Here is a 15,946-nt window from a genome sequence, read left to right on the forward strand (position 1 = left end):
TGTCATTAAAAAACACTATTTAATTACTAGAGAGTCTCTTTAACTAAATGGGAAATGGACAATTGACGAGATAATGAATATTTATAGTGCAATAATTATAAAAAAAAGTTCTCTTTCTCCTTAATTACATTATTAGGCTATTAAAAAACCAGTTGAGTTTAAACGTTTAATCGAGTGAGTGCACTGGTTTTGTCATCGATTATGGCTGCTACATAAAAGCTTTTAACATATATCTCACACGAATATGAATATTTTTTGCAGCCTCGTCATACAAATGAATTCGAACCAAGTTAAGGCACTTATTTTCGCACTTTGCGCTTTTATTTGTTACTTACATATAACAAAAGCATCTTTCGTTGATGATCTCATACAGTGTGTATCGAGTCATTTGTGGTTTTTTTGTTGTTTTTTTTGGGTTGAAAGCGCAGATATGTGTGTTTTTCAAGCTCGCTTAAAAATGAGAAGCTATGTAATCTTTATCCAAATTTATATAATATTTCAGTAGTTCTTTAGGTTAATTTAACACTTGCTTTCAAGGCAGTCATGCTTATTTTATTGAACTTATTTTTAAACGATGACCCCAGGGGGAACACGATATCGTGGCAGTTGCGTGTTTAATTCGATGGCACTATCCATCTGTGAAAGTTTCGTATAATATGGGCCGTTTATCATGTATCATTTCATTTCATTTACTTTTCCCCATCACTTCCTGTCAGCGATTCCGAACGAGCTGCACGAGTATCGTAGTATCGTCGCCCCTCTAATGTGAGTCGAACATGCAGAGAGTTCGCGCCTCCCCCGATTCACAATGTGCGCTTTGAATTGAGTCATCGTTGTCACCCAGCGACCTTACACTTTTGTTCCCTTCACCCAGCCACACAGAGTGGCTCACTAATTCATCATAGGCGCTGTACTGAAACCAAAAAAAAAAAACGACTGGCTTACAATGAAGATCTTGAGTCATATATCCGCATTTTTGAGTTCATGATGCAGAAGCTGTCTTCCAAAGTCAAATACCTTCTATCAAGTTGATAAAATCGTATTTACTTTCCACCTCAATTAGTTATCAAAAGGCTTACAGCAGTTGTACACATGTACAAGAAAACAAACGATGAACTGTGCTGAAGTAACTGATGAATCATCAGTAGTGTTATCACTTGATAATGGCATATCTGTTGGCTTAGATAACAAATGGCGTGTGTGTGGGCAGCGCTTGACTTTGTGTCCATGTGCCGCTCTTGGCGGCTTTTGTAGAGCGAGAATCCGTCTGCAATTAAAAGTTTAGCCCTTGAGTGACGTTCACCACCCCCAACCCACTCCACTCCACCACCTCACCTGTCGCCGCATTCACATGTAACCATTTTTTTTCGAAGTCTTTGCCTTTTCACCTTGTTGTGCTCTATCACATGGCTTTTGTTTGCCTTGTTGTTCTCAAGCCCTCATGTGGTAAAAATGCCCGCAGCATTGTGTACGCTTCTTGATAGGGTATATTGGCTTTCACATCATCTACTCTGGAACTAAGAGTTACCGAAGGAAACATAAAGTTAAGCAACTTTACCTACACATGTTAAACTTATATTTCAAACAACTTAATAATGTTTCAACTTAAAAGCAAAGATGGGTTGTAGATATTTGCAGGGTATCCCTTGGTGCGACTGCCACTTTTCCCCCAGCTGTTGGCTTTGTGTCAGCCTTCTTTTCTGCCAACAGAGTTTGATGACACCACACTGCAGTGCCACGCCCCCTTGCAGTATTCGTATATATTATATTTCCCAGTCATGAATTCAATTTATACATTTATCTATTTTTTCACTTGTTCCCTGCTTTTATTTATATTTACTTATTTGTCTGACTGACTATTATTTTGATGGCTTGCCAAATTCAGCTTTTTTTCCTAGATTGCGATGTGGGAGTTTTTTCATGTTTTTTGTGATTTTTTGTATCTCAACTTTGTCTGGTGAGTCACAAATCTTAGCGGCTTATGAGTACATTTTTTTGCTGTTGTTGTTAGCTGTCAGCCAACGATTTGATTTATTGATTCACAAGGAGAAGCCATTTTTGCGAACCTAATGAATATCCAGTACGTGTAATATCTGCTATCTATGTGAACTTGACTGAGTGGGGCACTCGTATCTCATCTCATTTCATCTCATCTGCTCTCCTCGGATGTGGAAAGTTTTTTAGAATCGTCATTGTCGTGTTAACATTTGAAACTTGCCTGCCAAGATGCTCTCAACAACTTGAAAACTTTTTGATTCGCAGGGCTGAAGTTTCGCTTTCTCGAGACTCTCTGACCATGTAGAAATTTGCAATGCACAAAGGAACAGGAAGCCTGCATCCTGCATCCTTCATACTGCATCCCGCTTCCTGCATTTTCCACATCCGAAGCAGACAAAATGCGAGGAATTTATCTACAGATAAAGAATTTCGCTAAGAAATTCAGCTCTTAAATATTTCATATCATATAAGCTTGGTATAGAGCTTGGTATTCTAATGCATGTTCCTTTTGTAGCACTTGTTTCTTTAAGTGTACGCATGCATGATAGCTTTGGCGTGGAATCAAATTTGCTGAAGTCCATAAATGTTTATGCCCAAGCTGAAATTAGAAGAAAGTGGAACGAGTGGCGTTAGAAAAAGGCTTAGCTATCGATTTTTGTCGGCGCTGCGAAACAATTTGTTAATTGAAAACAAATTTCATGGCACGTCGGATGAGTTTCGGCTCAGAGGTGTGTTGTGAAGTGGGCGGTTTGGGGGTGGTTGGATTTCAATATGACCCATGGGGGCCATCCAAACTGGACAAAAAGAACACACACACACATACGAAAGTGGGCGTAGATTTTGTTAAGCCAGCAAAATTAATTTAGAGTTTTGTCGCACAACAACATTTTCGTAGGCTATAAAACCTACGTGTAATCCCCAAAACGTAATTAAATTTCTGAAAAGTTTTGTGTCGAATTTGCTTAGCAATTTTATGTTGTATTTTGTTTTAATAAAATAAATAATTTAATATATTTTGTGTCCTATTCAAGTTATCCTTTTAATGTACAATCAGTTTGGAAAATAAAATTGTATATAATTTCAACTTGGTAAATCCTGGAATAATACCAAATTAATTCTGATTCGGTTTTGGCCTAAAGGGTATGCCGACATGAAAGTCCTGTAATACATGTGGCTGACCCTTTTTTTAGGGGGGATTTACTTCGTTTTGCGGAAAGAGTTCATTCGCCTACTTTTATGTACTCCCAAAACATCAGATACGCCTACCACCTGCCCTTCTTTTTTTGCCAAATTATATGTGTATTTAATGCTGCTGCAGTGGCAAGACAGGAAACAAAAACAACGAAAAAAACAAAAAAACATGAAATGAGCTCTGCTGGGCATTTAACGAGTGGCAGGGAAAAATAAAATGGTTTGCCCGAGGAAAACCTGACCCAGTAATACGATGTGGGTGGTTTGTTTGGGGGTCCATTGTTCCCTTAACCGCCAAAAGAAGGAAAAAAGGGTTGAAAGCGATTCCCATTTCCAAGGTTGACCCAGGCTTCTTACGAATATTTTCATATTTTCTCGTATTTTTTTCTTTGTTGTTTTCCACCAAAAAGAAAATAAAATGCGAAAATAAAACGAAAACTGAAGAAGTGATATTCTCACATTTAAATTCCATGCGCTTCGCTTCATCTCCAATTTCCTTTTTAAGTTGGCTCACAAAGACGAAGAAATGCCAGTTACCCAAGCGTGAGTTCAGAAAAAAAGCAGAAATAAAGAGTGAAAAGGTTGAAACCATAAATATTAATGGCTGCGTCGAACGGTTTTACCTTTAATTAAATGAACTTCTAGAGCTTGTTGGTTACGTTACGTGTTCGTTCGTTCGTTTCATATGGCTCAAAACAATTAGTTGTGCAACCTTTTGCTTTGAGTTTGAGTGCACTTCAAATGGTCTCGAATGAATGTTATAAATGGTGTGAATGAATCAAGCCTTATCACAGCTGTTGCTCTCAATTGTTGTAGAACGAAGGACTTTCAAGATAGATTGTCTTCCAATTCATTCATTTATAGTTTGAACTCTTAGCTAGCTCCTCTCTGTTGTGGTATTGCAATTAAACTGCTGCATATGAACTAGTTTCGCGTCATTTTATTTGCACCCTGATTGGCAACCTTTGCCATTCCAGAAACTACCTCTAATTAACTTGTTCACGGCATTCTCCTGCCAAGCGTACAAAATTTGCATCTTCGCAGAAAGTGTGCAAAAAGTTTTTGAAGGGATTGCAATCAACGAAAAGGTGCCGAGTAATTACTGTTGTCAAAGGGAAGGAACTGCAGCAGGATAGATGGACGAGCATGGAAGCGTGGCAAACCAAACCAGTGACTCAAAAAAGAGAACAAATATAGCATAGCTGTCCTTACGGACGCGGTAGAGCAACAGTGGCCTAGCCCAGCTGGCCAGGAATCCGGTCGCCCAGACTGACTGCCAATCTCCTCGGGGGCCACCACCCACACTCATTGGTGTGTTTTGGCACAGAGGCAAAAAGGATAGCTACAATTCTTACCCAGAGGCATCATCAACTCCTGCAAGTCACTGACAAATGGGCTTGACATTGTTAGCACAAGGCAAATAAAAAGTATCGCAAAAGGGTGAAATGCGTCTGGCCATTAGCAAAGCAAAGGCAAATACTCTACACTTTGGCAAGGTATACGACAAACCTATGATTTATGAAAGAGTCCTTTCAATTTAATGAACAGAACTTAAATAAGGAATATTAACAGTTGAAAATTAAATGATCTGTAAAGCTGATCTCTTTTTTAGAGGATACTGTAACCAAAATGAACTGTGAACGAAAGGTCCTGGAAAATTCCAAGGCGTGCACATAATTTCATTTGACGTAATTCCAACTTTTGCACTTTGCCTTTTGCCACCCCATCTCCACCTCGACTATCTTGCTGTTCCTGTTGCTTTTCTCTTGCTTTATTTTATATATTTTCTTGGTTTTTTTTTGTGCGCAGCGGGTAATAAGAAGCAGCGACATCGGCGACGGAGACAGCAACAACAAAAACATGAGCTACATTAACTAAACCGCATAACGGCAATCAGAAGGATAGGAGCTGGAAACTGGAAGCGAGGAGCTCCAAAAGGGGGGCGAATATGCGGGTATTTCTTATGGTTCTGTGGCTGATTCAATTGCTGGCAGAGGCATAACCTCTCAGTGTGCAGTCGCCAACTCCTTGCTCCTTTTCCCATTTCCTTGTTAGTTTTCCTCACTCGCCTTTCCTCGCTGCCGTTTTCCATTTTCATCATGTAGTGGCGGCACAAAGTGTGCGTTGGCTGCGGGAAACGTCTTTCTCTTGAATGAATGGCAAGCTGCAATGTCGAGTTCACTCTTGATAGTATTACTGGGTTAAAATTGTGTTATCCAGGGATTTGCGGTGGGTATGCTGCTTAAATACTATTAATATTAGAAAGCTAATGGATTAATTCGGTTGCTCGGATTTGAAAAAGTCTGATAAAGTAAACTAAATTCAATTTATTATAGCAATATCTCAAAATGTAGTATTTTTTAAAGAATATGACTTTAATATTCCTACACAGTGTACTCCTTGGAATGTGGTATTCCAGGGTATCATTGCCTTCCGTTTAATGCGCCCCTATGTTGCCCTAACATCTTTTGATTGCCCCACAAAAGCTTCAACAGCTCACCATCCGCGACACGAAGCGAGGGAAATTTCTTTTTCTGGTATCTTTCGGCTATGCAACACCCACTAACATTTTTCACTGGCTCCACCTACCCCCTTCCAACTTTCAACTCCCAAACACCCCATCCCCCTCATCCGCTTGGAGAGTTGCGCACATTGTGCCCGTGCACTTTGGGGGATACAGCTTTAAGAGTTGTGGGTCGTTGTGGGAGCTGCGACTGCGATTGTATAATAAAATTAAATTGCGTACTGCATTCAGGCGACGGGTGTTGATGTCTTCATTGTTGTACTTGCACCGTACAGTGTACTCTGTACAGTGTATTAACCACTGTGGTCGCAATTAAGCCTGGCCTTGAGATGTCAGAGGCAATTTCTGGAGTACCATTTCAGCGGCTAATTAGATTGCATTTGAATATTAAATGCCAGCCAATGATGATATGATAAACTCCTCCCGAGAATTAATTAATTGCTGAGCGCTGTGGTCTTGCAGTGCTCTCATCCTCGGGCAATAAGTCATTTCCGTTTCACCGTCCTCCTCATCCTCCTTCTCCTCCTCCTCTTCCGCCTCCTACTAGCCACCAAATCGTCCTGCTGTGCAGCCTTGTGGGGAAGGCTTTTACGAGCTGTCCTCGAGCACTTTTGGACTGACCATGAGATGCTTTTATGTGTACGCAATATTAAAGAATTGTTCAAGGGTATTTTGTTGAGTAGATATGGTCAAGTGGTCAGTAAAAAAGGTAATTAAAGAAAAAAGAATCTGTTTTTTAGGTTAGTAATAGAGAAAAAAAGTTCATGTTAAACCGCTGATCAAACCAACATCCTGCTACCCTGCACCATCGCTTTAAAGCCCATTTTAGCCCACATTGCGTATACGCCTCATTATCCACGAAACCACAAGGAGCCCCATAAAAGGCATACATTTTTCACAGCAACATTGGTTGTACTCTCATACCTTTCTTGTCTTTATATAAAAGTTATCTTTTAAGTAATTTTTTCTTTGCTCCTTGTGCTGTTGTGGCTTTAGCCACCGCCCCACCCCCCAGGCCGTCGAGTTGTGGGACAATTTGTCCAAGGCGTTTCCTTTCTGGGGGCGTGGCAGCAGCAGGGACATGCCTGTGTCGACTTCCTTCCTGCCTTTCCTTCGAGTTCTTTGTGCGTAAAATACAAAAAAGTGAACAACAAGGTGGCCAAATGGAGTGGGTCGTGTGGTCAAAACATGATGTGTGTGTGTGTTGTGTCAGCGTCTTTAAGCAAAAGGAAGTTATGAGCGTGCGTACACTAAGCGATACAAATGACAGGGATTAGCTACTAGTAGAGATTTACAGTTGAACAGTTTATAAAATTTGTCAAGCCTTTAATTTAATACTAACGAAAAGACAGTTTAAAAGTTTGTTTATTTTATTTAAAACTTTCCTAAACAGAAAATCGTCCTTTTTTTTTCAGTGCCCTAATAAGAGAGTAGCTTTTGGTTTTTGTGGCTTACGTCATATTTTATTGTTGCTTTGCATACGTTCATTTCGAAGGCGGCCTTAAAGGATTTGGATTTGGGCCTGCTGAAATGCCGTTACCATGTTGTAAAATTCATTCACATGACACACATGTGCGAGCACTGCGATGACGGGTAAAGAGGTGCGGGGGTGCCGAAAACGAAAGAAGCGACAGAGAGAGGAAAGAGGTTAAGAGGGAGACAGCAGCAACGGCATCATCATCGTCGTCATTTTCAGTCGGTCACAATGTCAAACAGAACTGTACACAACAAACACACAAACATGGGAGCTCCAAATAACAAAAAAAGAAGCGAAGAAATCCGAAATGAGTGGCAAAAACAAGTCCCGCACACGCTCACATGCATGCACAAAGAGACTCAGAGACACACACACATACACACACACATGCGCCGCACTTCGCTCTTTTCTTCTTTCCGTTATGCCGTTTTGCGTTTCCTTTTTGTACTGCTCTTCCTTCCTTTCGCTTTGGGGCTTAGGCAACTAATCCATTTCGCTTGCTATTTTTAACAGCGACGCGGCGACAGGCAGCGCAGTCGGCCGACAGCAGAGCTCCCAAGGGTCACAGGATCCAAGGATCCAGGCAGCGCTGCCCGCGTCGCAGCTGTGGCAAATCAAAAGCCGCACTCACTCACTCGCACACACACAAACGCACACTCGCAGACATTGAAACTGACACGCACCCCTCGGGTTAGGCTACAGTATTTTGGCGCTCCCTGCGCACAACACTCTCTTTTGGCCCATTCTCTCTCTCTCGTCGGCCGTTCCTCTCTCTCTTTCTTGGACCTTTGAATTGTCATTTTATGTGGCACTGTGTTAATTTCCACACGGCATACACCCACACCAACACAAACTAAAACAATGTACAAAAAATTAAAACAAATGCGCTGCGGAAAAGTTACAATTCAAAACTCACCTCGGCTTAACCCGTTAACCACCCTTACCTTCATTTCGGATTTTGCTCTTTCAATTTATATGTTTAGTCATGGAAATTAACATGCCCGTCATATTCAAACAAAAAGTAAAGCACGTGTAAATCTTCAACAGGGTTACCACCTTTTCTAAATTCGCCCATACTTCTTCTCACAATATATTACCCATACGCCATGTTGTCCCCTAACTTCTGCAAAATATCACTTATACGCCATGTATTACGTTTTATAAAAACAAAGCAATTACCGATTAAACATTAAATGTACCTTAAAAATCGATTTCCTTGTGGAATTTATGGAATCTGTTCACTGCTGCGATTGTCTAGTTAAGTTGGCCAATTTATGTGAATCGCCCGCACTTAACTGGGCGTTGATTTCGCATGGCTGGGTGTAAGCCCAAGCCAGCTACCCATGCCCTTCAATTTCCGCGCAGACAATCGCATTACTGGTCAGCCAAATCGATGCGACTCCGCCCCCTTTGGCCGCCCCTTTTCATGAATTTCCTGAATTACTCTGGTCTTTTCGCACTAATGTGGCTTCGGATTTGGCTGGAGATTACGACTCCCCGGCATTATCCCATAAAAGTAGATAGAACACAACACTCACTTATCGCTGCAGGCATATCATTTAATTTCAACATTATTTGTCATATACAATGCGAGCGAGTAAGATGGCTGCGAAACGGGATGGCAACACATTTGGCTTGGCCTTTTTGGGCTGGCACCAAATGAAACGCGCTATTAATTAGTTTTCCTAACATCTCCGGCTGCCAAAAAGCCTCGGGATAGATAAGTTTCCCCACACAAAGGTACACCGAGAAATAATGAAGCAAAGGAAAAATGTTTAATGCAAAGCTTTAAAAAATGTTTATTTAATATTGCTATACTGTTATTTTCGTAGTCAACAAAGCTGCAAATGTGCAACGCATGTTTTCAATTAAAACTCCCTCAAAGCAAGCTAATATTTTTTCTCAGTGCCCAAACACTCGGAAACTTTTTCTGTGCTAACACAAAAGTTGTGCCCACAAGTGCGAGGGAGTTGGGTGCAGTGCAGCCTTCTCTTTTCGCCGCCGCAGGATCTGTGAGCATTGTCGGAAAATTTTTGTAGCCTTTTCCGTCGCGTCATTTTAGCTATCTGTGTTCATGACTTGTAATTATTTTTGCTGCGCTCTGTGCTTTTCTTGTTCCTGTTGCCATTTCTGCTTTCTGGGCTTTGCTTTCCTTTCCTTCTTTTTTTCCATGTCCTTTGGGCACAATTACTTTTGGCACTAAATTTATTTTTATTTGCCTCGGGGCCGCTCTGTGCCACTGTGCTGCTGTTCCATTGGAATTAATCAAACCCACAGCCGGCGAGCTGTGTGTTGTGTGCAACATAATGTTGGCTCTGCCGCATATGTATATGTTACCCATAGATCACGCCCCTTTTGATTGGGCCAGATGCCGCATTGTGGATTGCATGTCAATGTGTAAACTGCAATTGATTGATTGATTGATGGCTGGCAGATGGTGAGTGGGTGGTTGGGTGTGCAGTCCAGGGATGATTGACCTGTTAAGTCGGCGTCGGTGGGTTAAACATACCCTCGTCTCACACAATTCTGAATAAAGTTTGCCTTGGGCATGGAGTTGCCTTCACTTGTGTATGACGTTGAATAAATCAGATAGATTGCGGTGCAATTTGTAGAATTGCGATTGCATCATTTAAAAAGCTGTCTGTACTCAATGCCACACTTTACGGATATAAAATAACTCGAAACTTTAAATTAAGTTTGTTTAACGTGGTGATCGCTGTGATTACCGAAGTTCAACTTAACCATACAGCAATTAAGAAAAATAAAAATTCGACTATAATGCAAACTTGCAAACGGGAAAATAAGTTTGAAACTTTCTACCAACCCAACTCCAAAAATCTACCCGCAAAGTAACCCAGTTTGTTGAACTCTCCTCGTTGCCCGGCCTTTGGTACAGGTGTATTTTGCCCAACGGGCTACGGTTTATTGCCCACCACCTGCCCATTGCGCCCCAAGCTCCAAGCTCCAAGCCCATTACATAATGGAATTTCACTCGAAATTGGAAGTTCATTTTTGGGTGAGCCCCGCGAGCAGTCATTGTCATAGCTTATCTTTTAACCATTTCTCTTGTTTCTCCCAAATTTGCATTTATTTCAGGCTGAGAAAGCACATATAAGACGGGCAAAAATAAAAAAAAAATCTGAAAGCAAACAGTGAAGCGAGAAATTTGATGTCATAGAGCTGGTTTTTTGTTGGCCAAAAGTTGTTGGCTCTTTGCGGCCGTGTTTCGCTGCCAATCCACCTTCATTTCGTTAATGTTTCAGATCTTCAAGGCCAGGCCGTATCAAATTGTTTAACGACTTTTTCTTTATTGTCTGTCACCTTAGACTTAGTTTGTTGTTCTCTGTTATTCCACAGTTTTTGATAATGTTTGGCGATGACGGCATTGAAATGGTGTTGTTGTTTTGTTGCTTTGCCCCGATTTTTATGAGCTTTCTCGCAGCCAAATGACTTTCAGTTGTCAGCAAATGTAAATTTACCAAAATGGCCTGATATGAATGCGGGAAAATACCCCCACAATTGGCCTTCTACACTTGCTCATTTCGCTTGTTATAAATGGTTTGTGTAAAACCCCCTTGATATGCGAGTATATGGAATCCTGAGTATGAATCATTCTGTTGGCTTAGATTAAGTAAGTTATTTTCATGACGAGAGTGGGCCACAACCGATTTATATTCATTTTTGTAGTAGGGTAGGTTTACTGGTACTGAGATTATGACTATATTATTTTAAAATATAGTTCAGTCCAAACAATTTTATAAAAGAAACTGGTTTCGTCAACCCCGTAGGCTTCAAGCAAAGACTTTATTTTTCTATAACTACTACCGAGTTTGTTTTGTCCACATTTTTTGCCGACTTCATCCTGTCAAGAAAGGATTGTGCAGCTCGTCGAGTTGAGAACTCTGTTTATCCTTTGGCTGTTTCTGCTCTTAATGGAATTGTTAATGCTAATCGCAACATGCAGCAGCTGCAGAACGAAATAAGCTCTGTTTTTCTGTTTTTTCCTTCTTTTATTTATTGTTACCCGTAGTTTGCTCGTCTCCTTTTGGCCCGTTTGTTGGCTCAAAATTTATGCTTAACGTTAATTTGGGCCAAATGGAATTCAGGGCCTGAAGAGTGCCATAAAGTTGCCTCCAAGTGCAGCGCAAATTTGGACTAAGGCCACGACGAGGAGGAGGGATTGCAGAAGGACGATGGTGTTGATGGCGTTGGCCATTCCCCTAAAGCGGCGTTTGTGCATCATTTACAATAAACGTCGTTGGGGGCCGCCGTCATCGCCATCATTAAAAGCACAATTCCGCGGCGATTATGTCCTTTTGCAGGCTTAAGAGGAAATGGGAAGGCGAAGAAATGGAGCAAAGCTGATATTATGAGTATCACTTAAGACTGGATAATCTGCGAGGGAACTCTTCGCTTCTGACGAAATTTTTAGTTAATTTTCTTGGGAAAAATCTCTACACGTTTCTCGGAATATTTTAAAAATATGATTCCCTTATTTCTTGCAAACAATCAAGTTTGCCGTAAAAACCGCTGTGGGTTTTCCTACACGCCATTTAATCAAATCTACGGTCTTATAGAAAAAAGCAGCCAAAAATATCTTAATAAAAAAGGCACGCCCACGAAGATAAATGAAATGCAAAGAGATTCGCTCTCGTCTCATTTTATTTACGTATATATTTATTTGTATTATTTGTAGCTTTTGCCCGCATTGTTTCGGATTTCTAGGCTCCTTGACTGAATTAATAAATTAAATTGGCGTGCAAACCGTTTTCTGGATCTCCGGGCGGCGCTTTTTATTGCATTTGCATTCGTTATAAATGCGGCGTGAAATTGGTCTGTGGGGCAGGAATGAGTGGGATGACATCTTGTTACCATGTCAATCATGATTATCGTACTTCTTGCCTTGACTTTGACTTTTGCAATTTGTTTTAATTTAAACAGAGCACCATAGATCTTGGAAGCGAACGTAATTGATGAGTTTAGAGTTTAGATCGTCGTGAATGGTCAAGTTCTTAATAGTTGTAAAAACCACTTCAAAAGTGATTTCAGCAAATGAATTTCTGGAAATTCTTTTAGTAAACAAAATGTTTGTGCTTTAATAGTTCTCTTGATTTTAGCTTCCTTTTATTTCAATATAAGAGCCTCTTTTTTAACCGCAGATTCTCTTTTCTTATCTGTCTCAAGTCTTCGACAATTTTTTCCCTTTTCGAGTACTTCTACCAATTTTGAGTGGCCCTGATTCTTTAATTTGGTTTTCGGGTCTGGGCCAAAATGTCTTCTGGTTGCTTTTCTTTCTTTTTCAGCTGGTGCTGCTGACAACGCCACTTTCGGTTACTCAGCCAGGGCAATAAAAATTGTTTACCCCTGTATACGTTAGCTGCCAGTTTGCTCCACCTCTTGTTTTGGCCATTTTATGCTAGTCCTGCCACACGCACCGGCCACAAGAACAACAACGATAAGTGCCGAAAAGGAAAACTGGGGGTAAGAAGGAAAGAAGGAAAGAATTTTCCCTAACAATTATCGCATTGGGTTTTTATAACTGCGCCTAGACCTCTGCAAATGGCTGTGACTCACGCCGCACACACGCACAAAAGTCATAGCTAATAATAAATACATACTCGCACATATATACGATTTTCTTTTTGGCCAGGAAAATTTTCTAAGGCGCCAGCGAAACCCTGATATCGTTGTTCCTGTTCTTGTTCTTGCTGTTTACTGCTGACGTGTGCATGCCATAAAAATCCAGCAAAGTAAGACGACCTTGCCTTGGCAACGAAACCCCACCAAAAACTGTGTGAGATATTTTTCTGAGCTGATATTTCGGAACTCAATTTGCATTACATTTACTTTGTTCCCATAATATTTTATAGATGTACATTTGAGCATACAGATTGGGCACTTTATAACTGGCTATTGGGATCGAACAAGTTGAAAATGTGGCTAAATAATGCAAAAAAAAAGTTATAAATTTTTGGTCATATATCCTGTGATGCTCTTTTGTACATTTTTAATTTCGTTTTTAATTTGTTTGGATCATAAATAAAATGTGAACGTACGCGGCTGATAGTGTTATTTATAGTTAATTTGTTGCGTTTTTATCGTTTTGGAAAACAATGCCAAAATATGCCTTCAGTTCGTGATGATGTCCGACAGTTTTTATGGGATCGTATATAAAATTTGATTAGCTGCTGCCATCGGCGATACACATGAACACTTGGCGCCAGTTTAATGAAGCAATCAATCCTGCCACTCGGCTCCACAAACCTCTTTGATTGGGGTTAGCTGGGAAAACAATAAAACTTTCCACTGACCCATCGTAAATCTCGCAGCGGGAGTGAAACTGAGAGATGCGTATAATTTTTTGAGGCACCCATTTCTCGATTTCGATTTTTGTTTTTGCTTCGCATCAGAAAGAACAAAAGCGGAACCAGAAAAAAGTGTTGCCTACATTTGTGGGACTACTCGCTTCCTTTTCCTTTTTTGGGGCTTGTTTAGATATTGCCCGGAAAACAGAAGTCTGACCTTTGACTCGTTTGTTGTTTTTGCCACGGCGTGTGCACTTGTATTTGTATTTGTATTCTGCTGTGTGTGCGTGAGCTCGTTTTTAAGGTGACCCAAGCCAAGTCGATGGGAAAAAGGAAAAACACAAACTCAAAGTTCAGCGCCCGAGGCGCACTTGTAACTTTCCACATAAATTAACTGTCAAAAAAGGCAGCATCCGCAGCGATGAGGGAAGAAAGTATACTGCCGCCCAGGAATTTCCTTGTAAATTTGTCTTGTAATTACATTTGCCAGTTGTTTTTGCCACTGCCTCTGTTTTTTCACTCTAATAACAATCATAATTAATCAAAACTTAAAACAAATAATAATATTTCATTTCTTCAGCATTCTCATTGAGTTCACTTGAGTTGGAGTACAAGAAATGAAGTATACTCATATGACGTATACGACATGTGTTCGCTTGCCTTGATAATGGGATTAAAATCCAAACTAAATTGAAACGAGACAATTGCTAAACAATAATTGGTTTGCTCGAGTATTAAACTAATCCAAATTGCGTTGACGAGTTAACGTAAATAGAGTTCAAACATATTGCGCATACGACATGTGTACAGAAGTTTGTGCGTTAATTGCATCAATCAATTGGAATTAATACGATTACTGTATTCATGAAATCCCTGGTTAATACATTTTGTGATACCAATGGCCAGCGGCATCAATATTTAATTTAAGCCAATTTACAAAGAGCAATGGGAATTTACTGCTGAACAATAAACAAACAATTACGAATGCAATGAATAAATTTGCTGAATAAAATATAATGACTAAAGTATATACCACTACTGGCATAATAGTAATGATATTTCCGTGGCGTGTCATAAATTACACATATGTATGCGCATAATATATGGCTAGGATATTCTAGGATATGCGCTAAGGATACCTGTCCTGCTTTGCTTACGCGCAGTAACAATTTAAGCCCCATTTCGACTGCGACAAGGGCAAATCTATTTGCGTTTCTCTGGATTTTCTTTTCCTTTGTTTGCTGATGCATAAATAAATCTTCAAATTAGTCAAGTCAAATGGGAAATTTGTCAAGTTTTGGCTGCTCTGGTTCTGTTCTGTTCTTGCTTTTCCCAAACGCGTGCGATATAGTCGCAGTTTTTCCAAGCTTTTCTTTGTCTCTACTGTGTTGCTGCGTCGATAAAACATTTTGATTTATTTAGAAGTTCAGCCAAGGCAACAGTGTTTCCTGTGTGTGTGTGTGTATTTATCCTGATATGTATACCCAGCTACATGTGCACATCCTTACGAGGTGGATTTAGTGTGTGTGGCAGCTTTCTTGGGCTTATCCTCATGACGTTGACCTTGCCTTGCAATCGCTTTTGACTATGCAATTAGCAGTGGGTGTGGGTGTGGACTGTGGGCGTGGCATGTCCTGATATATTCCTGTGAGTGGTTCAAGTTGTTTGCTAATTAGCAACAATTTGCGTCTCGCACACAGGACATAATGAAGGCACAACACCAAAGTTCATTATGAAAAATGTTCATACTCCTTGGGCGCGATCCTTTTGAAAAGCAGCATCCTAATGAATAGTCATAAATTTGTTCAACTTGTTTCCACAGTTTTCGCCCTTTTTCCCACTGCCTCGCAAGTGTTTGGCCTAATGTTGGGCCAATTTATTGGCAATTTCTTTGCCATCACCTGATGCTGAAGCCACGCCCGCACATAAATTGTCTCTCAGTCTCGCTTGCTCAATGTTTCGCTGCCCAAATTTGACATTTCTCATATCTGGCATTTCCTTTTGGGCCACGACTTTGATTTATATTCGTTATTTGGGTTTATTTATTTGCGATTTTGTTTTTATCAAGTATACACACGCTGAGTTATCAGGCAATTTAGAGCCTGTACAAGTGAATTTGTTTGGCTTGTCACTCAGTCCAGCCATAATGATAATGGCAAACCGATAAGATTTGCAGCTTAATGAAATTGAAATGGAAATCCAAGTAGGAAATACTTGGTTCATGAGTAATTGTTGCTTTAGGATTTTGGTTCTTTCGTTTGAGTGCTCAAGTGATTAAATTCGGACCAGCCAGAAAAGAGCTTTGGCCATGTACGAACTACCAATTGTGCTTATCAGTATATATGAATTTTAGCCTTTTGAGATAAGTGATTCTAAACTTGAAAAGAGGAAAATTCCCAACTACTCAGCTACTTAAATGGTATAAAATGCTAAAGAAATCACCCCTTTAAA

The 15,946-nt window shown here is 40.2% G+C and overlaps 1 protein-coding gene across 3 annotated transcripts in view; it reads left to right on the forward strand.

The window, feature by feature from the left end:
• Positions 1-15,946, forward strand: part of LOC120451334 (eukaryotic translation initiation factor 4E type 2) — a 46,614-nt gene that overhangs the window by 8,317 nt on the left and 22,351 nt on the right. The gene's annotated exons all lie outside the window — the stretch shown is intronic.

The sequence above is a fragment of the Drosophila santomea genome, chromosome 3R (assembly GCF_016746245.2).
Source record: "Drosophila santomea strain STO CAGO 1482 chromosome 3R, Prin_Dsan_1.1, whole genome shotgun sequence".
In the NCBI taxonomy this organism is placed as follows: Eukaryota; Metazoa; Arthropoda; class Insecta; order Diptera; family Drosophilidae; genus Drosophila; species Drosophila santomea.